The sequence below is a fragment of the Anabrus simplex genome, chromosome 3 (genome assembly GCF_040414725.1).
Source record: "Anabrus simplex isolate iqAnaSimp1 chromosome 3, ASM4041472v1, whole genome shotgun sequence".
In the NCBI taxonomy this organism is placed as follows: Eukaryota; Metazoa; Arthropoda; class Insecta; order Orthoptera; family Tettigoniidae; genus Anabrus; species Anabrus simplex.
Window position 1 is genome coordinate 194,150,868 of NC_090267.1, and position 17,434 is coordinate 194,168,301.

The 17,434-nt window shown below is 39.5% G+C and overlaps 2 protein-coding genes across 2 annotated transcripts in view; one reads left to right on the plus strand and one right to left on the minus strand.

The window, feature by feature from the left end:
* Window positions 1–17,434, plus strand: part of LOC136866138 (E3 ubiquitin-protein ligase RNF181) — a 171,466-nt gene that overhangs the window by 98,786 nt on the left and 55,246 nt on the right. The gene's annotated exons all lie outside the window — the stretch shown is intronic.
* LOC136866139 (protein abrupt) overlaps window positions 1–17,434 on the minus strand; it is a 251,341-nt gene that overhangs the window by 2,043 nt on the left and 231,864 nt on the right. The window lies entirely within an intron of this gene.

Genomic DNA, 17,434 nt, shown 5'->3' on the forward strand with positions numbered 1-17,434 from the left:
TTCGAAAAGAGGTGTTGACGTTATGTCTTTTAAAAATGTTGGTGACCCTATATTATTTATTTACATATTTTACGCCCACATTGGAGCACTCAAATCAGTACATTTGAGTTTTCTTCTTTTTCTTCTCCCAGAACTTTCTCATCCTCTCCGACCTGGAAGCCTTGTGTGTCTGATATAGTATATTGTTTCCATTCAACTGTTTTTAGTTTGAGACTTATGCTTTTGTTCTTCAAAATCCTCTTCTCTTTTCTATCTTTGATTTGTTGTCGAGTTATACCCAATTCTTCCAAATCATCCTGAACTTCTTTGAACCAATTATTATTGATTTTTTTTTTTAAAGTAATCAAATAGTTGTTTCAATATCCGGGTGTCTGGTAATCTTGATATGTGACAGAAAAAGGAAATTCTTCTTTTACGCATTGTAGATATTATTGATTCACATTCACGATAGACAGTGTTGTTAGGCAACAGTCTCCACTGACCATTAATAATTGTTCTAAGAATTCTTCTGTCAGTTTTCTGTAATTTGTCTGTTGTAGATTTTACATTTAATTTGAATAAAGTTTCACTAGCATATGTTGCCTCTGGTTTAACTATGGAATTATAGTGTTTTAGCTTAGCATTTATTGACAGAGATTTTTTTAATAGGTTGGCCAGGTAAGTCTTAGTGCTTGTTTAAATTTAGTTGTTCTGTGTTCTATTGCTTCTTTTTCATTTGTGTTCCATGTTATTATTTCCCCACGATATTTGAATTTCTGAACAATTTTAATCTCTTTATTACTGTTCAGCTGAATAACAGGTAAATCAACTTTAAAAGTTGGCATCATTTCTGTTCTTTTAGATGAAATTTGTAATTCCATTTCTTTTTTTTTTTTGCTATAATTTCTAGTTGTTCAATTTGAAATTTAGCCTCTTGTATTGTATTTGCAAGTAATGCTAAATTGTCCGCAAAAGCAAGGCAGTTGAGTTTAATACTTCTACCGATCTTGATAGTTGGTTGGCATTTCTTGTTCCATTCACGCATAACCTTCTCCAATGCACAATTAAATAACAATGGTGAAAGTCCGTCTCCTTGTCGAAGTCCAGTTCTTACAGTAAATGATTCTGATAATTCACCTCTAAATTTAACTTTTGCCTTTGTATTTTTAAAAGTCATACTAATGAGGTTAACAAGTTTTTGGTGTAAGCCAAATTCTTTAAGGCTTTTTAATAATGATTTATGATTAATACTGTCATGTGCTTTTTTAAAATCTACAAACGTGATGACTAGACCTTTACTTCGAACTCTTTGGTGCTTCATTATCCATTTTAAACTAATGATTTGATCTAGACAGATTCTACCTGGTCAAAATTCTCCCTGATATTCTCCAAGTTCTTGGTCAAGTTGTTCTTGGATTCTTGTGTATATAATCTTGGATAAAATCTTATATGTAATATCAAGCAAGGATATCCCCCGAAAATTATTTGGATCAGAGCGATCGCCTTTCTTATGCAGCGGGTGGATTATCGCTGTATTCCATTCCTTGGGAAGCTTCTCCGTGTTCCAAATATCAATAGGTTTTGAATAGTCTGATCATTAGCATTCTTCCATATTTCTGCTACGATTCGATTCTCTCCTGCTGCTTTATAGTTTTTAAGTGCATTCATTGCTGTTTTCACTTCATTGTAAACTGGTGGTATAATCTTTTGTAATGGAGTTTAATTCTTTTGGGTTAGGGTCAAATTCTAAATGTTCCACAGGATCCTCACAATTAAGTAACTCTTTAAAGTATTCCACAAGGATGTTAGTATTATCTTGATTATTGTGTGCCATTTTTCCATTTTTATTTCTTAACATAAGTGTGGGAGAGGTAAACTTAGATTGATATTGCTTGAATGTTTTATAATAGTGTCTTGTTTTATGCTGATTGAATGTAACCTCCATAGTGCTAAGCATTTCCTTTTGATAATTTCTTTTAATTGTCCTAATTTCTTTAGCTGTTTGTCTTCTGGCATTAATTAGTTCTTCTCGAGATTTTTCTGTTTTTCTCTGTTGATCATTTAACCATGCCTTGTGCCTTGTTTGAATTGCTTTGTCACATTCCCCGTTCCACCACGCATGTTTCTTTCTCCTTTTAATTGGAGCGATTTCTTCAGCTATGTTTTTAAGTTTGTTGATCATCGTCTCTAATTTGTCATTTAAAGGTGTTTTGGATCTCTCTAAATATATTTTATTATTTATTAAGTAACTGGGATCATAATTTCTCCTTGCTTTGAGATGATTACGTTTGTGTTTCCTTTTTGGTGTTAACTTGATTTTTATTTTTGAGATATAATGATCCGAGTCAATGTCTACCCCACGGAGGACTCTGACATTATAAATTTCTTTATGATAATTTTTATTCATAGCAACATGATCAATCTGAAACTCTCCCAATTTTACGTTAGGGCATTTCCATGTCATAAGTTTATATGGTCGCCTCATGAATCTTGTGGTTTCCAAAATGAGTCCATGATCTGCACAAAGTTCAATTAATCTTTGGCCATTTTTGTTCATTAATTTATGAGCTGGCCCATTTTCCTACAACTGTGCGATATTTCTTTTCTCTGCCTATTTTAGCATTGAAATCTCCAAGTAAGATTTTTATATGCTCATCAGGGATCTTCGATAATATGTAATAAAGTTCTTCCCAAAGTTTTCAACTCCTTCTCTATCTTTGTTTTTGTCATTTGTTGGTGCATGGACATTTATTAAAGTATAAGTTTTATTCCCTACTTTAACTGTTAGAAGTGCCATCCTCGAAGAGTTTGAAGAAAAATCTTCAATTAAATCGTTCATGTTTGTGGATTACTGTAGTCACGTCCTAGTTCGTGAACCATGAGCAACGGCTGAGTGGCCTAGTAAGTGGTCCTGAGAGTCGGGATACCAGTTGCTATGGAATGGGAGTGGGCATCTCAGACATATTCTGAGTCCTGGCCCTCCTTGTGCTCAGGCGGCTAGGACTATACAATCCACCGGTGGTCCATAACCCGTCAGAGGAGAGATCCTCACTTGGACTATGTGCAAGTAGGGTAGCATCCTGCTTCATGAATCGACCGAGCTCAGAACATTTTAAGCAAGCCTCGGACCTATGGGAGTAACGGAGTCCCACTCCCATTCGACAGGCGAGGGACTCCTTGGAAACAACTTGGCGAATGAAATGGAATTCGATGGGGAGCTATCAATATTAATGGGGCTTATGGAAGAAAGAAAGTAGAACTGGCTGAGTCAGCAAAGAGGATGCATCTGGATGTGCTAGGAGTAAGTGATATTCGGGTAAGGGGAGATAACGAGGAAGAGATAGGAGATTATAAAGTGTATTTGACGGGTGTTAGAAAGGGAAGGGCAGAGTCTGGGGTAGGGCTCTTTATCAGAATACCATTGCACGGAACATAGTTTCTGTTAGGCACGTAAATGAGCGAATGATGTGGGTAGATTTGTCAGTTGGAGGAAGTAGGACTAGAATTGTGGCCGTGTATTCACCATGTGAGGGTGCAGATGAGGATGAAGTTGACAAGTTTTATGAAGCATTGAGTGACATCGTGGTCAGGGTCAACAGCAAGGATAGAATAGTGCTAATGGGCGATTTCAATGCGAGAGTTGGGAATAGAACTGAAGGATACGAAAGGGTGATTGGTAAATGTGGGGAAGATATGGAAGCTAATGGGAATGGGAAGCATTTGCTGGACTTCTGTGCTAGTATGGGTTTAGCTGTTACGAATACATTCTTCAAGCATAAGGCTATTCACTACTACACATGGGAGGCTAGGAGTACCAGATCCATAATAGACTATATCTTAACAGACTTCGAATTCAGGAAATCTGTTAGGAATGTACGAGTTTTCCGGGGATTTTTCGATGATACAGACCACTATCTGATCTGTAGTGAACTAAGTATCTCTAGGCCTAAGGTAGAGAAAGTGAAATCTGTCTGCAAACGAATAAGGGTAGATAATCTCCAGGACGAGGAAATTAGACAGAAGTACATGGATATGATTAGTGAGAAGTTTCGAACAGTAGACAGTAAGCAGGTTCAGGATATAGAAAGTGAATGAGTGACATACAGGGATGCTGTAGTAGAAACAGCAAGGGAATGCCTAGGAACAACTGTGTGTAAAGATGGGAAAATGCGAATATCTTGGTGGAATGATGAAGTGAGAGCAGCTTGTAAACGTAAAAAGAAGGCTTATCAGAAATGGCTCCAAACAAGGGCCGAGGCAGACAGGGAGTTGTATGTAGATGAAAGAAAGAGAGCGAAACAAATAGTTGTTGAATCCAAAAAGGAGTCATGGGAAGATTTTGGCAACAACCGGGAAAGGCTAGGTCAAGCAGCAGGGAAAACTTTCTGGACAGTAATAAAGAATCTTAGGAAGGGAGGGAAAAAAGGAAATGAACAGTGTTTTGAGTAATTCAGGTGAACTCATAATAGATCCCAGGGAATCACTGGAGAGGTGGAGGGAATACTTTGAACATCTTCTCAATGTAAAATGAAATCATCCTGATGGTGTTGCAAACAGCCAAGCTCATGGGGAGGAGGAAAATGATGTTGGTGAAATTATGCTTGAGGAAGTGGAAAGGATGGTAAATAAACTCCATTGTCATAAGGCAGCAGGAATAGATGAAATTAGACCTGAAATGGTGAAGTATAGTGGGAAGGCAGGGATGAAATGGCTTCATAGAGTAGTAAAATTAGCATGGAGTGTTGGTAAGGTACCTTCAGATTGGGCAAAAGCAGTAATCGCACCTATCTATAAGCAATGGAACAGGAAGGATTGCAACAACTATCGAGGTATCTCACTGATTAGTATACCAGGCAAAGTATTCACCGGCATCCTGGAAGGGAGGGTGCGATCAGTCGTTGAGAGTAAGCTGTATGAAAACCAGTGTGGTTTCAGACCACAGAGAGGCTGTCAGGATCAGATTTTTAGTATGCGCCAGGTAATTGAAAACTGCTATGAGAGGAATAGGCAGTTGTGTTTATGTTTCGTAGATCTAGAGAAAGCATATGACAGGGTACCGAGGGAAAAGATGTTCGCCATACTGGGGGACTATGGAATTAAAGGCAGATTATTAAAAGCAATCAAAGGCATTTATGTTGACAATTGGGCTTCGGTGAGAATTGATGGTAGAATGAGTTCTTGGTTCAGGGTACTTACAGGGGTTAGACAAGGCTGTAATCTTTCACCTTTCCTGTTTGTAGTTTACATGGATCATCTGCTGAAAGGTATAAAATGGCAGGGAGGGATTCAGTTAGGTGGAAATATAGTAAGCAGTCTGGCCTATGCTGACGACTTGGTCTTAATGGCAGATTGTGCCGAAAGCCTACAGTCTAATATCGTGGAACTTGAAAATAGGTGCAGTGTGTATGGTATGAAAATTAGCCTCTCGAAGACTAAATTGATGTCAGTAGGTAAGAAATCCAACAGAATTGAATGTCAGATTGGTGATACAAAGCTAGAACAGGTCGATAATTTCAAGTATTTAGGTTGTGTGTTTTCCCAGGATGGTAATATAGTAAGTGAGATTGAATCAAGGTGTAGTAAAGCTAATGCAGTGAGCTCGCAGTTGCGATCAGCAGTATTCTGTAAGAAGGAAGTCAGCTCCCAGACGAAACTATCTTTACATCGGTCTGTTTTCAGACCAACTTTGCTTTATAGGAGCGAAAGCTGGGTGGACTCAGGATATCTTATTCATAAGTTAGAAGTAACAGACATGAAAGTAGCAAGAATGATTGCTGGTACAAACAGGTGGGAACAATGGCAGGAGGGTACTCGGAATGAGGAGATAAAGGCTAATTTAGGAATGAACTCGATGGATGAAGCTGTACGCATAAACCGGCTTCGGTGGTGGGGTCATGTGAGGCGAATGGAGGAGGATAGGTTACCTAGGAGAATAATGGACTCTGTTATGGAGGGTAAGAGAAGTAGAGGGAGACCAAGACGACGATGGTTAGACTCTGTTTCTAACGATTTAAAGATAAGAGGTATAGAACTAAATGAGGCCACAACACTAGTTGCAAATCGAGGATTGTGGCGACGTTTAGTAAATTCTCAGAGGCTTGCAGACTGAACGCTGAAAGGCATAACAGTCTATAATGATAATGTATATATGTATGTATTAACCCTACTGTAAATTAACTTTGTTTTCAAAAGGGATAATGATTCCATTTAATTTTATTGGGGGAGGGGGGGAACATCTTCATTCATTAACATGTTCACTGTGTATTAGCAGAGTATGACATACCCGCCAACCTGAGTAAAATATTTGTGTGGGACTATTTAAAAGATGTAATTATCGAAGTTTTGTACGTTGGTAGGACGAGTTCTATCGAACTCGTGGACTTATCCCACTCACGCGCCTGGTGCGTGACCCGCACAGTGGTTGAAATCGAGAAGTAATACTGGTCACCAGATGGATCACGCGCGTTGGTAGATTACTGTGCATTATTTACCGCGGATAGCAAACAAATGCATAAAGTATGTTGCAGACATAAATATATTCATATTTACACTTCTCTATTACAGAAATTGACAAACAAAAATGAAATACTTTGGCTAATTGGGTGGGTCACGTGATGTTGGAGGAACCACATTGTCGGCCATCAGAAAAAAATATAAATAAAATAACATAAGCATCACGACGCAGTCAGAAATGATTACTGCACGTTCTTTCAAGTTATAAATGTGATGAGGAATAGATGACAATTAGAAGTTCATTTGAGTTATACACATATATGAGGCAAGAATAAACGACAATTACAAGTTCAGTTCTTTTACTGAACATATTGCAGTAGTGGAATTTATTTATTTCAAAGGCGGAACCACTCGTAATTCTCCTGAACAATTAATAAGCAGAAAATGCAGTGTCTTAGCTCGCATTGAAGTGGTCGTGCTGCTCAAAGATCTCATAAATGGATGATGTATGAAGACAACTCTGGAGAGACGCGGGAAACAGAATACACATGCGCAAATATGGCTACGGATGAATCTGCTAGTAGACTGGACTTACACGATGTGCGAGATGACAATTAGAGCCTTTTTTACCATGCGGAAAACCTGTGATGTACATTTTCTAGCAACTGGCCCATGACGCGCTAGGCGCGTGCTCCGCACCTGCTTATGAAGTAGCGTCACGTGCCCAGTGCGTGATCCGTATTGAACGTGTTAAGTGATAATGGGTCTTGGATGTAACTATCATTATAGCTTGAGTTTTGATGGAGTCTATTCTGAGTCTGTTTAGTCTAGTCCACATTTTGACATCCACTAGGTCTTGATTCATTTTACACATAGCTTCGTGAATACCAGTTACTTTCGTGAGCTTCGACCTGCAAATCATCTGCATATAAATTATATTTACAGTTTTCAATATTTTATGAAATATTAATATACAAGGAAAAAAGAAAAAGAGAAATTATAGAACCCTGAGACGTACCTATCACAACCTGCTTCCTTGAGAATGTTCTTTCCGCGTTGTAAACACACTGACTACGATTTGACAGAAAAGAGTTTATCCACGTTATTACATTGGATGAGAAATTCAACGATTGTAATTTTGCCACAAATATATCTTTATCCACACAGTCAAAAGCTTTAGTCAGATCTATGGAAATAAAAATCCACAACCTGTTCCCAGTCATTTGACTGCGACAGGAATGGAATGAATGAAGCCCCCATCTAGCGGTGAGGATAGGAATTGTGCCAGCTGCTAAAGCCTGTCTCACTCCTCTGGGGCAATGATTAAATGATTGACAGATGAAATTAAATGATATTGGAGAGTATTGTTGGAATGAAACACGACAGGAAAAACCAACGTACCCGGAGAAAAACCTGTCCTGCCTCCGCTTTGACCAGCACAAATCTCACATGGAGTGATAGGGATATGAACCAAAGAACCCATTGGTGAGAGGCCGGCATGCTGCCACCTCAGCCACGAAGGTTACTGTCAAATCTAATAGTACTGACTTTTATTCATAGCGCACTTGGTATCATTAATTACTTTCACCAGAACTGTTTTAGTACGGTGGTTAGGACGAAATCCTGACTGATATTTATCGAGTAAATTGTTCTCATCTACATACTTCTGCTCTGCTTATGAACTGAACTGATTTTTTTTTTCTTCTTCTTAAGAATTTTGCCAGAAAAGGTAATATGCTTACAGGCCATAAATCTTCAGGTAAAGTAGGATTATTGTTTTTTGGGATCAGGCAAATAATAGCTTGCCTCCACTGTGAAGGAAAAATGCCAGTCACATAAGGGATGTATTTATTATGTGAGTTAAGGTAGGAAGGATGATATCTAGTATATTGTTCAACATCTTAAAACTAATACTGCCGGGCTGAGTGGCTCAGACTGTTGAGGCGCTGGCCTTCTGACCCCAACTTGGCAGGTTCAATCCTGCCTCAGTCTGGTGGTGTTTCAAGGTGCTCAGATACGTCAGCCTCATGTCGGTAGATTTACTGGCACATAAAAGAAATCCTGCGATGTCTCCAAAAACCGTTAAAGTAGTTAGTGGGACATAAAAGCAATAACATTATTATTAAACCTAATACTATTACAGCCAGTAGCATGTGAGCTGATAGACAGGAAGGCTTGCTTCACTTGAGTGGGTGAGACATGAGAGAAATATAGCTGTTCAGTGTTCAGTTTCTGATCACATTTAATTTCATTTAAGTATTCAAATAATAATGTCATTCAAATTAACTAGAGTTGTAACTTCCACAGCAGATACATTAGTGCAGGCAATAGACAGGGTATTTCAAATAGCAGTTCACCTGATCCACCTATCACGAAGGTAATACAGTAATTTCTTGAAATAACATGATACTGTTGTAAATTTTGTTTCAAGAAAGGATTTCAACAGAATATATATTAAAAAGGAAATGTCCAAATAGGGATGAAAACAAAGTGATAACAATCCTCCAGGGTGGATTTTTATCACAGTTGGAGAGCTTCAGTATGGTGTATGTCCTCCAGAAACATTTATCACAGCTTGGCACCTATGTAGCATGCTCTGTATAAGTCGACGGAAGTCACGTTGCGGTATCGAGTCCCATTCTTCAATGAGAGCCTGTCCAAGGTCTTGGAGATTCTGTGGTGGAACAGGACGTCCAACGAACACTTCTGTCAAGCCTATCCCACACATGCTCGATGGAATTAAGGTCGGGATTCACTGCTGGCCACTCCATCTCTTGAATGTCCAGTTCTCACAAGACAGCTCTGGTGATGCACGCTACATGAGTCCTGGCATTGTTGTGCCCAAGTACAAATTTAGGACCAACACCATATGCAGCAACCAACACATGCTGTAGCAGTATGTGCTCGATGTATCCCGCAACAGTAAGATTACCACGGACGACGACAAAATCCATATGGCCGTCAATATTGATGCCACCCCACACCATCACAGAACCTTGTCTGTATTGGTCGCCTTCCTGGACAACTTTTGGCATGAACTGCTCACTACGGTGTCTCCATACATGTTGACATCCATCACGCTGTCTTAGGGGAAATCTGGACTCCTCTGAACAACACAGGTCTCCATTGGCAAAGTTTCCAGTTGATGTGGGTATGGGCAAACAGAAGGCAAGCTGTGCATTGTTGCTGCCATAAACGGGGCACTCGAACAGGACGTCTGGGTCATAAGGACACTTCTCTTAACCTGTTCCTTACTGTCTGATCAGACACCGTGACTCCAGTGACCCTCCCAAGGTCTTGTTGCAGTTCTCTAGCAGTTGCTGAACGATGCCGCAACATACAGATGATCAGATATCGGTCATCCTGTGGGGTTGTCATGCGTCCACGACCTTGTCCAACTCTCCTTGTGAACTGGCCTGTCTCATTGTAGCAAATCCATAAGCATTGAATAACTGACAGAGAGACATTGCGATCCACAGCAACACTACGAAAAGTGCATCCTTCCTCGACCAAAGTGAAGGCCCGTGCGACTTGAACCTTGTTAAGATGCCTCATGGGATGTACTGGTTTACGTACAATGTGATCAAATGACCACAGTAGTCTGTGTACTTCACAACGACTCACGGACGCACCGCTATTCGTTGTTTTGAAGGGTCACCTGACAGTTTAATGCATGCCTACGCCTACAGATGGAATGTAACTTCAATTTGACATACCCTGAGTAGCTAAGGTCTCAAGGTATGCTGTACGACCCTTGAAACCCCATGTACCACATACCAGACATTACAAAACATGTTCCCCTATTTTTTTTTATTTCACATCCTCGATCTTTCAGTATTTAAGAGGGGTTAGCTAATAATAATCAAATTGCTATATTCCAATAATTGCAATTCAAGTCTCCGGCGTAGTTTTGACAGAAGTTTTTTGAGAAATTATTGTAGACAAACCTCTTATTTTTCAGCATTTAAAGACACTTTTATTCTCTGTCTTGCAAAGTAGGGAAAATGATAGTAATCCACCAGCTGTAATAATCACATAACCACATTTTAGTTGAGAATTGTATTATTATTATTATTATTATTATTTTTTTTTTTTTTTTTTTTTTTTTGCTATTTGTTTTACGTCGCACTGACACAGATAGGTCTTATGGCGACGATGGGACAGGGAAGGGTTAGGAGTGGGAAGGAAGCGGCCGTGGCCTTAATTAAGGTACAGCCCCAGCATTTACCTGGTGTGAAAATGGGAAACCACGGAAAACCATCTTCAGGGCTGCCGACAGTGGGGTTCGAACCTACTATCTCCCGAATACTGGATACTGGCCGCACTTAAGCAACTGCAGCTATCGAGCTCGGTATTATTATTATTATTATTATTATTATTATTATTATTATTATTATTATTATTATTATTATTATTATTATTATTACAACTTCCCCCATGCGGAGGCTGCCACAAGGACAAAGTATGTCGACTACACAGTATTTTGTCTTCTAAGTTATGTATGTATGTATGTATGTTATTCCTGAGCCTTGTGGTGATTTTTCTACCTGGCCCACTAGCAAAGTCAACAGTATATTAGATAGTATCTTGCCTGCTATATTCGTGTGTATCTTTTGTACGGTAACGCTTTCGATACTTCAGCATTTAACCAAACGGCGTTTTTCATTTCTATTAGAGCAAATGGAGAGTACTATTATAGGGACATAGTACTAATAATAATAATAATAATAATAATAATAATAATAATAATAATAATAATAATAATAATAATAATAATAATAATAATAAGTCAAATCAGAAACACCCTGCTACCATTTGTGACAGTAGACGGTATTACCTGTGACTGTCAGGCCGAGGGTTGAGCAACCAGTACCAAACCGGGCATATTAAAGGAGAATCAACGGCTTAAGACGGAGAGTTCTCCCTTAGGAGGCTTGCTGAAGCCTTTGTGTAGGAAATGCCTCAAATTCAGCAAAACGCTGCTGCCTTTCAGATGTGGCAGTGGACTGCCAAATGCTAAGGGAGATTACCCCAACAGAAAGTCTTCTACAGTGCTAGGCCTAGTAAGTCAGCTGAACAGAGTTGATGAGTTTGTTGCTTTCAAAACCAAAACAAGTCTCGGCTGTAAAAATATTAAAGATTACCAGACACGATAACAACTCCTCATGCAACTCACAAACTTACGACGGCCAACAACCCAAAGCTCACCGGAGATGCAGGAAGAGAGTGACATTACACAGGAAGAAACAGCTCAGAATTGCAACCCTCAATATCCTCATCCTTACTGGTAAATGAGAAGAAATTGTAAACCGCATGGACAGATGCACAGTCGGGATTTTAGGGTTGAGTGAGGTGAAATGTAAAGGTTCAAACCAAATGGTTACAATACTGGAGTCGGAACCCTAATGAAGCTAGAAATGGAGTTGCTTTCGTTCTCCACAAAGATGTTGATGTGCATGCGGTCATCAGTTTTATGAGTGACAGAATCATTAAAATGAAATTGCACATTGGCCGGGTATTCCATACCTTTCTCCAAGTATATGCCCCACAGTCAGGCTGCCCTGTAGATGAAAACAATTGGTTCCTTGTAGATCTACAGGACCAAGTAAAGGTAGACATCACAATTTTTGGGGACCTGAATGCCCAAGCTGGGACAGATAGCCAAGGCTGCTAAGACATCATAGGACCGAGCTCGATAGCTGCAGTCGCTTAAGTGTGGCCAGTATCCAGTATTCGGGAGATAGTAGGTTCGAACCCCACTGTCGGCAGCCCTGAAGATGGTTTTCCGTGGGGCTGTACCTTAATTAAGGCCACGGCCGCTTCCACCCCACTCCTAGCCTTTTCCTCTCCCATCGTCGCCATAAGACATATCTGTGTCGGTGCGACGTAAAGCAACTAGCTTCAAGACATCGTAGGCCCCCACGGCTATGGTGGCAGAAACCAGGAGGAGAAAACCTGATATACTTCTGTGCATGGAATAACCTGAGCATATAATACTCTTGGTTTCAGAAGAGAGACAGCCATAAAATCATACGCTACAGTTGGGATGGGAAGCAGAGGACAGTGATAGAATATATAATAACTGATAGATGTGCTAGCCAGTTCAACACTGATGTTAAGGTTATTCCGAGCGAAAGTCTCAATGGTGACCACCAGCTTTTGGGTGCACACATTGGGAACATCCATCTGCAGAACGTCAAGCGCAAGAAAATGCCACCACGAACCTACTATGCTGGCGTAGCAGGGGGAGAGGTGATATTCCCACGTGGCGCATCCCAGGTGGCGGATAGGGGCGTCCTAATTACAAGTATTGTATTGAACAGGTGGACTTATAATATTGTAATAATACTTGAGACATAGGGGGGGTCCTAACCGGCTTGCCGGCGGACTTGGGAAATAAAATACTTCTCACGGACCAAACACACAACCCCATGTGGGTGGGGGGCGCAGTCAAAGAATACACCCATGGTATCCCGTGCCTGTCATAAGAGGTGACTAAAAGGGGCAACCAAGGGATGATTATATTAGAACCATGAAACTCCTTGTGATTAGTACCACCACGCAGGGAACATCATGGGTTGTATTTACTTGCGCGTAGTATCACTATGTTAGGTACCAAATAGGTTTGTGATGAGTAGCAAATGAGAGCGCGACGGCTTTTACAGTATCTGTGATTAGTAGCACTATATGAGCGACACCATGGGATGATGGAATCCATGGTTCTGGCTTGCCAATGATTTGTACCCACTATATTAGGAACACCACGGGATAGTACGAGTCCCTGTGGTTAGTACACTTAGGTGATGAACACCATAGGTTTGATGTTGCCTGTCAATAGCGCCTCAATGTGCGAAACACAGTAGGTCTGTAATACATGTGCGAATTTCATTACCTGAGTACCATAATGTGTGGAATACCGCGAGTCTACACTACTCTTGATTAGTACCGTAACATGACAAATACTATGGTTCTACTTTTCTAGCGATATGTACCATTATGAGGGGCCGATGACTTGGACTTTGGACTCCTTTTGACTACAAGCATCATCGATTCAGTATCGTTCTATAGAAGCAGTCACTTGGTCAGTAATACTATTGTTTTACACCAGCTTCTGTGCATTTGAGGCATTGTGAATCAGTTCCATTGATCGTTGTAAATTCATATCCATCCATTTATTCATTCTTCGTCCTCACGTTTTGAACTGTGGTCAGTGGAGGATTTTGGGTTTTTCATTTTCATTTCATTATGTCTCATTTCGTACCATTAGGGACCAATGACCTAGATGTTAGGCCCCTTTAAATAACAAGCATCATCAAGAAAATGCCATATAAATGTCCAGCTGCTAGGAGAAAATGGGAAGAAAGAAGAAGACCAAAGAAAGATTTCAGATTTATTAATAATAACGAACAGAAATCGGTCCACCAAGAAGATGAACTTCAGTACATGGCACAGGAGTACCGAAACAAGAAACTGTTTGTGAAGTGACTATTGAAATGACTATCGACATGAAAGGCACAGATTCAAACATTTTCCTGGAGGGAACTATTTTGGAGTCTGTTTCTAACTTAAAGTACCTTGAAAGTAACACAGTAAACCAAGAAATACTTAACAGGACTCGGAAAGCTTCTCAATTTTATTTTCAAGTGAGAAATCTACTGTGGGAAGAAAAAATACCTCAGAAAGCAAAATTGACCATGTTTTATACCTACTTCATTCCAGTTCTCACATACGGACTAGAAACATGTACCCTCCATAACAAGGCAATTAGTAAAATCCAGTCAACAGAAATGAAATTCATCAGAACAGTGAACCTAAAGACACAAAGGACAAGATTAGAAATGAAGCAAACAGGAAGGAGGCTGGCATCAAAATACCTGTTACAGAGTTCCTAGGAAGATGCAAGCTACAATGGTTTGGACATGTTAGGATGGTGGGCAGAACAAGAATAGCAAGGAATTAGTTTGACAGAGAAGTGAAAGGGGAGAGGCCAGTTAGGAGACCAAGGAATCGATTTATAGACACAGTGAAATCGGAGGTCAGCAAGAGGAATGCCAAGTGGGAGGAAATAGAAACTATACTTAGACAGGATGAAGTGGCGAGCGCTTGTACCCCACACTCAGGAAAATGGAGTTGGAGAATGATGATGTTGAATGATTCTGTCTACGCATTTAACTTTATTGATAATCCTTGAGTAGTACTTGTAAATTTCAAACTTTATTTGCAATTTTAATTTCTGCTTCCATTTAGTAATAAGTAATAACCTACTGCAATTAGGATACATCTGAACATAGTTTAAAAATTATTGTAGTGTACTGTAGTATCTTATTAGAAATTAGCGTGCTTATTCTATTATTGTGAAATGCTTGTGTAGTAGAAGTATCTCTAGAAACTCTCTTCCTAAAATTCTATTGTTGTAATTATGATAGGTTTCACTGCATTTTAAAATTGTGTAAGTACTTCTTGCATATTCTTTTCGGTATTCAGTAATTAACAGCAGATTTTATCCTGTTGGCTTCTTGTTGGATATAAATATAGTACAACTAAGTAGTAGTTTAGTGTAGTAGTATATTAATTAACTTATTGTCGTGTTATCTTTGTGTACTATCCTAGATGATATTCCTTTCCTTTCATTTTTTTCTTTTTGCATTGAATAGGTTGTTTTCCCTTTTCTTTCATTGTTTTCTAAAGAATGGCTAAGGAGTGAAAGTGTAGGAACTGTGGGTGTGACCGAGCATTAAGAAGTATCCGAGAGGAGTTGGAGAGTTTGAGGGAGATTGGTAATTAGGATTCTCTCAGAGGACAGGAAGGAAGGTAGGTCTCCCTCAAACAATGTACAGTACACGATACAGTAGGTGTAAAAGAGGGATGGGAAAGAAAGGGGGGAATAGTAGAAGACAGGTGGTCTAATGTTTAAAGGGGAAGGACATTACAGGCTAAGGACTCTATTCAGGACAGGTGTCTGTGTGAAATTGGTACGAGTCACTGCAGGTAGAACAACAGAGGGAAGATAAGGAACAGGTAACTATTTCTGAGAAGTATGCAAGTAGAAAGAAAAGAAAAGAAAAGAAAAGGTAGGGAAGGGAAATGTAGAGTAGAGGATAGGAAAAGACAGATGAAACAGGGTCATGGGTGGGAGAAAAGAGAAGAGGAAGTAGTTTCTGCTGCCGTCAGGAAAGATACGGCTGACCAGGAAGGGTGGGGATCAAATTAGTTGGGTACAGTTGAGGCTCTGGTCATGGGGGATTCCATTGTTAGATATGTGGGGAAAGTGTGTAAAGAAAGGAAACCAGGGTAGAGTGTTATCCAGGAATTAGGTTTTGTAATGTTTTATTTTACCTGACAAGATTAAGGCCTTCAGGCCTTCTCTTCCATCTAACCAGAAACTGAAATATACATATATTGCATTGTATTACTTACAATAACTAGATCTAATACAAATTAAATTAATAATAATACAAGAATGGTGAGATTACATTAAGATGAAATGAATTAAGATTAAATAAATCAGATATAAAAAGGGATAAATTCTTAAAACTAATATCCTACATGTAAAAAAAAAAAAAGGCAATACATAAAATTTGATTTTAAAGACAAATCGGATAAAAATTTTAGACTCTCTACCAGGACATCCATAACAATAGAATGGTTGTAAGTAGCAGCATCAAGTTTACAGATGATCCTTACTGGTGCATAAAATGTCTCCAAAGTGCTTGCTTGAAAGTGTGAATAGCGCTTAACCCCCTGATATTTTCGGGAAGGAGGTTCCACTCACGGCAGGTAATTACTGTGAATGAATTATCATAGATGGCAGTTCTATGGGTAGGTAAAGCAAGGATGGAATTATTAGTGGATCTGGTGTTATGACTGTGATAAGAGGATAAGTATTTGAAATATGAAGTAAGGTAACATGGTTGTGAAGAATGAAGGATTTTATGGAGATGGCATAGGGAATGCACAGTGCGACGGATCTCTAGTCGGGGCCAAGATAGATGGTTATATGAAGAAGTTACGTGGTCATAGTACCGTAGGTTACAGACGTATCTCACACAAGCATTTTGACCACGTTGTAATCTGCTCAATAACTTGCCTCGAGCGTCTCTATAAATCACGTCACAATAGTCGAAATGAGGGAAAACCAGACTTTCTACCAACATTTTTTTGAGTTTTTCAGGAAATACGTATTTATACCCGCGCAGCATGTGCAATGCAGAGAATATTTTCTGGGTGATGTTCGTGATATGCGTTTTCTATGGCATGTCATCATCGAAAGTAATGCCTAGGACTTTTACTGATGACGTGAATGGTATGTTAGTATTACACAACCTTATAGATGGAATCTCTGGTCGATTGACCTTCGTGGGTAGTTTTGGGTATCCAAGGATGATGGCTTGCGTTTTTGCTGGATTTAACCTAAGCCCATATCTCAAAGAGCAAGAAGAAAATGTTAGATCCTGATTGATTTTGTCTATGGCCAAAAGTATTAAATTTGGAGATGTATGGAGGTACATTTGTACATCATCAGCATAAATATGGTATTTGCAATGCGTTAGGTTTTGGGAGACATCATTAATGTAAATAGAAAAAGGAAGGGGTCCTAACACTGACCCTTGGGGCATACCTCAATGCAGGTTAAGGCAAATGTTGAGGAAAGTAGAAGAGAAGGAGGAGGGAAAGGAGAAGGTGGTAGTGTTTCACGTTGGTACCAACAACGTAAAGCAAGCAGGTATAAGTACCAACATAGTTGGAGATATGTGGGTTCTGGTAAATACAGCACGGGTGAAGTTTAAAGAAGTGGAGATTGTTATCTGTGGAATACTGTGTATGAGGGATACTGACTGAACTATGGAGTGGGTATGTGAGAAACTGGGAGTGAGATTTCTAGATCCTAACAGGTGGGTAAGGGACAGGGATCTGCACTCATTTGGCCTTCACTTAAACCACAGTGGTATGTATAAGTTAGGAAGTTTGTTTAGAAGGGTTATAGAGGTGTACATTCAGGGAA